This window comes from Lepus europaeus, chromosome 5 (genome assembly GCF_033115175.1).
Source record: "Lepus europaeus isolate LE1 chromosome 5, mLepTim1.pri, whole genome shotgun sequence".
NCBI lineage: Eukaryota > Metazoa > Chordata > Mammalia > Lagomorpha > Leporidae > Lepus > Lepus europaeus.
Genome location: NC_084831.1, coordinates 20,089,608 through 20,098,545, shown reverse-complemented (window position 1 = coordinate 20,098,545; position 8,938 = coordinate 20,089,608).

Below are 8,938 nucleotides of genomic sequence, written 5' to 3'. Positions count from 1 at the left end.
CTTCAGCCATTTCAGATGCTCGCTGATGCAGAGGGCTTGAGAGACACAAAGGAGCCAGGCTGGGCAGGGCCAGGAGGTGCAATCCGGGTGGAACAAACAGGAAATGCAGATTTTGCAGAAGAAAGTCTAACTCACTAGGCAGCACCGCAAGGGGAGTTCGTTCCTACAGCCTACAGATGAGCCCACCTGGCCAGAGAGCCCCAGAACACTTGACCATGTCTAAAAAAAAAAAAATTCTGGTTGAGACTCACCAACTGACAGAGCGCCAGGACCTGCAGGCATTCTGCTTCCAGGGAGCCGAGATGCAATCCGACTGTAAGGTGCAAGGAGAAAGCACGCCGGGGAAATGTGCCATTTGGAGTTCCAGCAATTTGTTGAGTTTCTTTTCTAGGGAGTTCCATTTTAGACAAGCAGACATTGCGAGTGGGCAGCTGAATTTATGTGTCTGGGATGCAGGCAGGGAGGTGGCACTAGCAAGAGGAGCCTAGGTTTGCCAGCATGGCCCTGCTGCCCTGCCTGGCGTGCACAGCAGCCCTGGTAGACCGCTGTGACAGCTCCTGCTGGGGGCAGTCAGCATGACAGTGTAGTCTGCACCACCCAAACCCCTCTCCATGCACTGCTCGAGCCCCATTCTGTGCACCAACATCTCCCACTGCAGCATGGGCCAATGCACCACTGCCCCTTCCATGTAACTTCCAATGCTGCACCTGGTAGAAATCTCCAATACGGCTGCAGTCTGTGTCCTTGTGATGACCTTTATATAATGATGGTCATTATAATGTCACAATAATAAAAGAACCATGGCTGACACTCCCACTCCAACCATGCACCTGACACCATAACACTTGAGATTTCCAAAAAAGAGACAGAAATAGGCAGGCTTAGCCCCGCCCTCAACTCCACCATCATTAAGTATTCAATTAAGCCCCTCCCAAGACACCAACCCCTATGCTTCCAGGTATAAAAGGACAGCTCATGGGGCCAGCGCTGTGGCATAGCGGGTAAAGCCGCCACCTGCAGTGCTGGCATCCCATGTGGACACCAGTTCAAGTCCTGGCTGATCCACTTCTGATCCAGCTCTCTGCTATGGCCTGGGAAAGCAGTAGAAGATGACCCAAGTCCTTGGGCCTCTGCACCCGCATGGGAAACTCAGAAGAAGAACCTGGCTCCTGGCTTTAGACAGGCCCAGCTCTGGCCATGGCAGAGTAAACCAGCAGATGGAAGCCCTCTCTCTTTCTCCCTCTGCCTCTCTATAATTCTGCCTTTCAAATAAGTAAATGAATCTTTAAAAAAAAAAAAAAACGGACAGCTCATTCTCTCTCAAGTTGACTTCCTCCTTGATGTGTGCTTTTGCTTTAGATAAATCTTGCTTGTTTTCTCACCTTTATCTATGTATTTTCCTTGAATTATTTTTCTTTTTTTTAAGATTTCATTTTATTTATTTGAGAGGCAGAGTTAGAAAGAGAGAGAGAGGTCTTCCTTTGACCAATCCGAAGCCAGGAGCCTCCTCCAGGTCTCCCACACTGGTACAAGGGTCCAAGCACTTGGGCCATCTTCCACTGCTTTCCCAGACCATAAGCAGAGAGCTGGATCAGAAGAGGAGCAGCCAGTTCAGACTTGAATCAGTGTCCATATGGGATGCTGGCACAGCAGGCAGAGGCCCAACCCACTATGCCACAGCACTGGCCCCGACCTTGAATTCTTTTTTGAGTGCAGACAAGAACCTGGAGCAAACCTAGCCAGAGGTCACCCCACAACATCTGGAGCTCCAGAGAGAGGGCTGGGCTGCACACAGGAATTTGAAATTATCAGCAGGTGGACACATGTATTCATTCATTTAATATACATGTATATATGAATATGAATATGAGAGACAAAAAGAAGCAGACACAGAGAACTCCATCTGCTGATTTACTCTCCAAATGCCTACAACAGCTAGGGCTGACAAAAGCCAGGAGCCAGGAATTCAATCCAGTCTCCCATGTGGGTAGTGGCAGGGATCCATCGACTTGAGCCATCACCTGTTGCCTCTCAAGGGTGCATATTAGCAAGAGGCTGGTCCGGAGTGGAGCCAAGACTTAAACCCAGGCACTCTGATATAGGATGTGAGCATCTTAACATGAGGCCGAACGCCCACTCCCAATAGTGTGTATTTAATTGGACAACACGATTGTAGGATCTGTGGGGTTGGAGAAAAGGCAAAGTGGCGGGGACCGAGCACCGAGCCTAAGCAGCCATGAGAAGCGGCCACATCTTTGCTGCTTTCTCTCTATTCTGCTTTTGCTGTCAGAAACTCAGATGTAGTGGAAGCCACTGAGAACCTTAAGGACAAGGGCCTTACTGTAGGGAGAGTAGAGCCATGAGTCACTGTTCAAGGATTAAATTCCAATTCATCCTAATTCCAACTGATACAGCAATAAAATTAGCTGTATCAGCAACTCGTGACACGACTGATCAAGAAAAAGAAAGAGGGCCTGCGCTGTGGTTCAGTGAGTTAAACCCTTGGTCTGCAGTGCTGGCATCCCATACGGGTGCTGGTTCAAGTCCCGGCTGCTCCTCTTCCTATGGCCTGGGAAAGCAGTGGAAGATGCCCCAAGTGCTTGGGCCCCTGCACCTGCGTGGGAGACCTGGAGGAGGCTCCAGGCTCCTGGCTTCAGTTTGGTTGATGGAAGACCTCTCTCTCTGTCTCTCCCTCTCTCTGTAACTCTGCCTCTCAAATAAATAAATAAAATCTTTTTTTAAAAAAAAGAACAGGCTGGCGCCGCGGCTCACTAGGCTAATCCTCCGCCTTGCGGCGCCGGCACACCGGGTTCTAGTCCCGGTTGGGGCACTGGTCCTGTCCCGGATGCCCCTCTTCCAGGCCAGCTCTCTGCTGTGGCCAGGGAGTGCAGTGGAGGATGGCCCAAGTACTTGGGTCCTGCACCCTATGGGAGACCAGGATAAGCACCTGGCTCCTGCCATCGGATCAGCGCGGTGCGCCGGCCGCAGTGCGCCTACCGCGGTGGCCATTGGAGGGTGAACCAACGGCAAAAGGAAGACCTTTCTCTCTGTCTCTCTCTCTCACTGTCCACTCTGCCTGTCAAAATAAATAAATAAATAAATAAAAATAAAATAAAAAAAAAGAACATAGATGTAAATGTCCTAAGCAAAATATTTACAAACTGAATCTAGCAATGTATTTAAGAGGTCATACTTCATGACAAAATTGAGTTTATTTTAGGAAACTTGATTCAATAACAGAAAATCTATCACTATAATTAAGCATGTTAATATACCAGAGAAGAAAAGCCAAGTAAACATTGCAACTTGTACAGAAAAAGCAGCTGATAATTCAATAATCTTTTCTATTAAACATTCTTTGCCAGCTAGACACAGAGCACCATGAACCCCAGACAGCACCCCCTCCTGGGCTAGGGGAGTAGCTACATGTATGATTTGGAATTTGTAAAGAAAATTTGTCTCTTCTCTCCACCCACCCCCCCCCACCAACCCCGGCAACTTACTTGCATAAACCTGATTTTGAAAAAATGGAAGTACTTCTGTGGGTTCCTAGAAGTTTTGTGGGTTCCAGATCCTATGCCTCCTGCACCCAATGGACAAATCAGCCTCCAAACAAGCAAATGAACACATCTTTTTCAGGGTGACTCTGGGGGGAGAAGCGGGTACAGGGTGCTCAAAAGGCCTGGAGGTCCCATTAAACGCAAGATGGGTGTCTGGATGTTCATGATATTTTTATTTGGCACATATTATTTTATGTAGAATTACATATTATTTTATATGTATGCATATACACACATATATGCTAGATATATTTCACAATTTTTATTTCTCATTTATTTTCAGAAGTATTCTATTTGAGGTTTTCTTATTTATATTTTTTAAATATATTCATTTATTTGAAAGGTAGTTAAAAAGAGAGGGAGGTGTAACTCTACCTCTCAAATAAATAAATAAATAAATACCTTTAAAAAGATAGAGAGACAGAGACAGAAAGAGGTCTTCCATCTGCTAGTTCGCTCTCCCCAAATGGCCACATGAGCCAGGGCTGGGCCAGACTGAGTCAGGAGCCTGGAACTCCATCCTGGTCTCCCAAGTGGGTTGCAGAGGCCTAAGAGCCCAAGCACCTGGGCCATCTTCTGCTGCCTTCCTAGGAGCATTCGCAGGGAGCTGGATCAGAAGCAGAGCAGCTGGGACTCAGACTGGTGCTCAGATATGGGATGCCAGCATCACAGGCAATGGCTTAACCCACTGCTCCACAATGCAGGCCCCCACAAAAACATTTTTAGTAGAGAGAGCAAAGGGGACTGGCATCATGGCACATTAGGTTAATCCTCCACCTGAGGTGCTGGCATCCTATATGGGCGCCGGTTCTAGTCCTGGCTGCTCCTCTTCCAATCCAGCTCTCTGCTGTGGCCTGGAAAAGCAGCAGAAGATGGCCCAGGTCGTTGGGCCCCTGCACCCGCATGGGAGACTAGAGAGAAGCTCCTGGCTCCTGGCTTCGGATTGGCGTAGCTCCGGCTGTTGCGGCCATTTGGGGAGTGAACTGACAGAAGGAAGACCTCTCTATCTCTCCCTCTCACTGTCTGTAACTCTGCCTCTCAAATAAATAAGTAAATAATCTTTAAAAAATTCAAAAAATAATAAATAAAGAGAGCAAAGGCAATGGGGATTAAGGTGGTGGAGCTTACTGCTCTGGTCTAGGAGAAGATAGTTTTAAAAAAGTGGAGAGAGTGCAGTCTCAGGGAAGAGTTAAGGAGAATACAGCAGAGGAAACTCTACGCAAATTGGAGGGATACAGTGGACCTACGTGGAGGGCGTGGACGCCCACAACTCAGGACCCCAGCAGCTGAGAGCCTTGGCACCAGTGTTGGAGAGTGAGTGAGACTGGATCACAGCAGCCCAAGCCACTGGCACTAAAGCTGCAGGAAGAGCCTAGAGGGAACCTGGCTTGGAGCCCCATGGGGGATAGTGTACCTGCCAAACTAGAGAGGACAAGAAAAAGGGGGGACACCTTTCTCTCTCCCCAATCACCCTGCAGCAACATCCTGTAACAAGTTGGTAGAGAGCAGGTGCTGTTTTGGACATATGTAACAGCTGCACCAGCAACCAGCCGAGTGGAGACTTCTGAGTGTGGTGGGGAGAACTTACAGGGGTCTGTGTGCTCATGACTGTGGGAGGCTTGTGTGCCAGGACTATGAAAACACTGAGGCTGCATGGGAGGGCTTGGTGTGGCTGGGTCTCTGGGCAGCCACTGTGGAAGGCTCCACACACTCAGGGCTCCCTGGTTACCTGGTGAGGGACACTGCTGGGAATCTGAGCTTACAATGAGGACTGCATGGATCCCTTGTGTGGTCCTTGGGGCAGAGCAGATGAATGTTATATCCACGGGGGCTAGTGCTCAGGCACTGGTCTCCTTTCAGGGGAGGAGCTCAGCTGAGCAGAATAAACCTCCCTTCTGATTAAAAAAAAAAAAAAGAGCAAATTTACCATGCCAAACCTGGGTCTGTCACCTCAGACACGCCCTTCACCCTGGAGAACTGAACAGAGCTCCCTGGCTACACCCACCGCACACCTCCAGGTATTCAATGAAAGCAGACACTCCAATAATCTACAGAGGCATAGTACAAAGATAAAAGCTGCCACAGTGAAAAAACAAAGAAGAAACCAAGGAATCGCTCCATAAATGCCGAAGAACAAACACACCAATTCAAGAAACAAGAATAAGGAAGATAATATGACGCCCCCAAAAGAACACAACACTTCAATATTGGATAGTGAAGATGATGAGATTGAAGAAATGCCAGAAATGGAATTCAAAAAATTGATCATAAGATTACATAGAAGTAATCAGAAGCAAATGCATGAACTACAGAAATCTGTACATGACACGAAAGAAAATTTCTCCCACAAGATTGAGATATTAAAGAGAAATCAGAATGGGGCCTGTGCTGTGGCATAGTGGGCAAGGCCACTGCCTGCAGAGCCAGCATCCCATAAATGGTGCCGGTTCAAGTCCTGGCTGCTCCACTTCTGATCCAGCTCTCTGCTATTCCCTGGGAAAGCATTAGAAGATGGTCCAAGTCCTTGGGCCCTTGCACCCATGTGGGAAGACCTGGAGGAAGCTCCTGGCTCCTGGCTTCAGACTGGCGCAGCTCCAGCCATTATGGTTATCTGGGGAGTGAACCAGTGGATTGAAGACCTCTCTTTCTGCCTCTCCTTCTCTCTCTGTGTAACTCTTTTTTTTTTTAAATTTTTATTATACAGAGTGCTGTACTAATATGCAGGTTCTGCATAAAGCATTAAACAGCTTATTGATGACTCAACAAAATAATACTATTTGAGAAGCAGAAAGAGAGGCCTCCCATCTGCTGGTTCACTCCCTGAATATCCACAAAGGTCAGGGCTGGCCCAGGCCAGAGCCTGCAGCTGGGAACTCAATTCAGGTCTCCCAGGCGGGTGGCGGACACCCAGCCACCTGAGCCGTCACTTCTGCTTCCCTTGGTCTGAATTAGCAGGGAGCTGGAATTGGGAGGCAGGGCTGGGAGTTAAACCCAGGGACAGGGACTTCTGGTAAAACCATCTCTGTGTAACTCTTTCAAATAAATAAATAAATATTTTTTTAAAAAGAGAGAAATCAAAATGAAATCTTGGAAATGAAGAACTCAATAGAACAAATAAAAATTGTAGTGGAAAGCCTTAACAACAGAATTGGCGAAGCAGAAGAAAGAATATCTGACTTAGAAGACAAAGCACAGGAGATTATACAGTCAGACAAAAAACAAATAGAAATTATAAAACTAAAAATCACCAATGGTAATCTACAGAATATATCAAACAACCCACCATGGGGTTTCTAGGAGTTCCTGAAGGCATGGAAAGAGAGAAAGGATTAGAAGGCCTTTTTAGTGAAATAATAACAGAAAACTCCCCTAATTTGGAAAAAGAAACAGACATTCAGTGCACAAAGCACACAGAACTCCTAATAGACATGACCAGAAAAAATCTTCACCACGACACATTGTAATCAAACTCACCACAGTAAAACATAACTAAACGATTCTAAAATGTGCATGAGAGAAATGTCAGATCACATCCAGAAGATCTCCAATTAGACTCACAGCGGATCTCTCATCAGAAACCCTACAGGCTAGGAGAGAATGGAGAGGTGTATTCCAAGTCTTAAGAGAAAAAAAAGTGTCAACCCAGAACACTGTACCCTGCAAAGCTCTCATTTATGAATGAAGGTGAAATAAAGACCTTCCATAACAAACAGAAATTGAAAGAATTTGTCACTACCCATCCAGTCCTGCAAAAGAAGCTTAAGAATGTGCTGCATACAGAAACACAGAAACATGATCATCCCTACGAAAGAAGGTAAAGGAAGAAAATCTCCCAGTAGAAGTGCAAAGGAAATCCAAAGTAAAAAAAATAGGAATGTTTGTAGAAAACTGGCAGCGCCAAGTCATTACTTAGCAATAGTCACCTTGAATGTAAATGGCCTCACTCTCCAGTTAAAAGACACAGACTGGCTGAATGGATTAAAAAACAAAACCCATCTATTTGCTGCCTACAGGAAACACATCTCACCAACAAAGATGCATGTAGACTGAAAGCAAAAGGATGAAAAAAGATAGTCCATGCAAACAGAAACCAAAAAAGAGCTGGTATAGCCATCCTAATATCAGACAAAATAGACTTTAACACAAAAACAATTAAAAGAGACAAAGAAGGGCACTATGTAATGATTAAGGGATCAATACAACAGGAAGATGTGACTATAATAAATGTATATGCATCTAATTAGAGGGCACCTTGATATTTAAAAGAAATGTTAAGGGATCTAAAGGGAGACATAGACTCTAATACAATAGTAATGGGGGAGGGGCCGGCGCTGTGGCACAGCGGGTTGACACCCTGGCCTGAAGTGCTGGCATCCCATATGGGTGCTGGTTCAAGACCTGGCTGCTCCACTCCCAATCCTGCTCTCTGCTGCGGCCTAGGAAAGCAGTGGAGGGTGGCCCAAGTCCTTGGGCCCCTGCACCCGCATGGGAGACCTGGAAGAAGCTTCTGGCTCCTGGCTTGAGATCAGCGCAGCTCCGGCCATTGCTGCCAATTGGGGAGTGAACCATCAGATGGAAGACCCCTCTCTCTCTCTGCTTCTCCTCTTTCTGTGTAACTCTTTCAAATAAATAAATAAATCTTTAAAATAAAAGATACCAGAGTTTAAACATTTACCTGAGTTTAAAAAAAATAGTAATGGGGGACTTTACAGAGTTGGGGTGAGGGGAGAGAGATCTTCCATCCTCTGGTTCACTCCCCAAATGGCTGCAACTGCCAGGGCTGGCCCAGGCTGAGAGAGCCCCCCAGTAACAGAGCCTGGGTTTCCCAGCAGCCGGATGGAGTGGGGGGCTCTGAGCTGGTGTGAAAGAACAACAGCCCATTCCTTGAACGTGTGCACCTCACCTGTGTCTGCTGCTTTCCTCCCTCCATTTCAGAACCTCATGGTGCCCATCTCCACAGCCCTCTGCTGTGTCTGGGATCACACACCCCCACCTTGCACCCGCCCCATCTCAGCCCAGGTGTCAGCCACAGTACAAAGAGCTCAGGCGCCAGGAAAAAGAAGCCTTCGGTGTGAGCACAAACCCTCCCGCCCCCTCCAGCTCCCTCTGCCCCACTCCTCCTATCCACCCCACCCCCCCGCACCCCATACAGCAGTGGCCCTACCCCAGACAGACAAGCTGGGAGTAGGCAGGTGTCTCTTCCCCCATGGGGGTCAGAGCTCGCTAGCTCGCCTGTTGTTGCACTGCTGAGCTGGGTGGCTTCTCGTGACAGAGTGCTAGGGACCCTTGGGGCCAGTCTGGAAGATTGGGACAAGTTCAATTTAAGCTTTAAGTTCCCCACCTCCCACCTATCTCCCAACTTTAACCCCCAGGGGCTA